Source organism: Lygodium microphyllum, chromosome 28 (assembly GCF_053477565.2).
Source record: "Lygodium microphyllum isolate KBCC chromosome 28, Lygodium_microphyllum_v1.1.10, whole genome shotgun sequence".
NCBI lineage: Eukaryota > Viridiplantae > Streptophyta > Polypodiopsida > Schizaeales > Lygodiaceae > Lygodium > Lygodium microphyllum.
Window position 1 is genome coordinate 88025998 of NC_141162.1, and position 2110 is coordinate 88028107.

Consider the following 2110-nt stretch of genomic DNA (forward strand, 5'->3'; position numbering starts at 1 on the left):
AGCTCTCTGAGCCACTGGAGTCTCCATCAAGAACTGCATCAATGCCTTCTGACACTTTATTCTTTCCTTTGTCTTTACCTGTAGTGCTACTAGATGCACCCGAAGATATAGAGGTACTCCTTAGTCTCCTAGACTAAGGACTATCAGATGATGTCTCTGGTCCACTAAGAGTTCGTGATTCTTGCTTTTCAGCTTGCACATGAGTTTCATGATCATCATCATCATCCAATGCATCACCACTAGATGCATACCAACTGCTCATTTCATCAAAGATGACATCCCTGCTCACTCTGAACTTACATGTGACAGGGTTGTAACAGCGATACCCTTTCTGCTCTAAAGAGTATCCAATAAAGACACACTTTTCAGCCTTTGGATCCACTTTCTTCCGCAACTCATTTGGCACATGAACATACGCAATGCGGCCAAATACTTTCAAGTGTGAAATATCACGCTTCTTACCTGTAAAACATTCTTCGGGGGTCATACCATGAACTGTAGCTATCGGAGTTCTGTTCATAATATAAACAGTAGTATGAACAGCCTCAGACCAAAAATGCTTAGGCATATTCTTTTCAACCATCAAGGCGCGTGCAACTTCTGCAATATGCCTGTTTTTCCTTCCTGCAACCCCATTTTGCTGTGGAGTATACCTGCATGTGAACTGTCTCTTTATCCCATGAGACCTCAGAAAATCACTGAACTCATTTGAGAGGTACTCTCCCCCTCCATCTGACCTCAGGCACTTTACTTTCAAGCATGTTTCTCTTTCAACTGCAGCCTTGAAAGTTCTAAAGTGCTCAAACGCTTCACTCTTTTCCTTCATAAAATATACCCACAGCTTTCTGGAACAATCATCAATGAATGTGATGAAGTATGAACTACCTCCAAGAGATACATTTTGTGTAGGCCCCTAAATGTCTGTATGCACAACATCAAGGATATTTCTGCTTACATCTCTGTCATGTGAAAAGGGTTGTCTTGCCTGCTTACCAAACTGACATGCTTCACATATCTTTTGAAATTCTGCAACTTTAAATGTAGGCAAACCTGTAACCAACCCTTTGGACTGCATTAATTTTAGCCTTTGTACATTTGCATGTCCAATGCGTTTGTGCCAAATTTCAATGTCTGCAACAACACCTTTTCCTTTGGCATACATAGCAGCATTCATAGTAGGAATTCAAGCATCTAGAGTGAACATACGTCCAACTCTACTTCCCTTTGCTACCAACCTGCACTTGTCATTGAAGTCTTCTACAAAGCAGCCCTTTGCATTAAATCTGACTTGCAACCCTTGCTCTACCATTTGACCGACTGATACCAAGTTCTTTGTAATAGATGGCACATGTAATACATCTGAAAGACTCTTTGTCTTACCATCATGCAAGGACAAGGGAACTTTTTCAATGTGTGAAATTGGGTGGCATGAGTCATCACCCGTCTGCACATAACCTGCATTCTGCAAATCCTGCATCTCTCCAAACCATTCTACATGGCTGTATGATTGGATGCACCTGAATCAACATACCAAACATCTTCATATGTTCCCTTTCCTGTAACAGCATTTAGCATATGCTGCATAACGAACAAATGTTCATTTTTGTCTTCATTCAGTCGTGAAGACGATGCATAGTTTCCTTGCTGCAAGTTACCATTGCGGATATCATCTTTCTTAGCATAACATTGGGCTACAATATGACCTGTTTTGCCACAGTAGTGGCACACAATACCAGAGTTGTTAGAACCTCTGTTCTTCCATCCACCTCTTCCTCTAAAGCTCCCCCTGCCTCTAAAGTTACCACGATCTCCTGAAACCTGCATATCGCCAAATTGCTGATTCAATCTATTTTGCTGGTTATCACTACCACGTCCCCTTCCTGAACTGGAATAGAAAGCCTGGACCTGTTCACCACTTCTTTCAGATGTCTCACTCTGCATGTTGATTTCTTCAGTGATCATTAGAGAGACCAACTCATCGAAATCTGGAAATGGCTTTCTGACATATACGGAAGTTACAAAAGACTTCCAAGCCTTTTCATTGTTAAGTCCACCCAAGGTAGACGACACCAAATCATCATCATCAGGCATTGCATCAATCGCTGCCAAT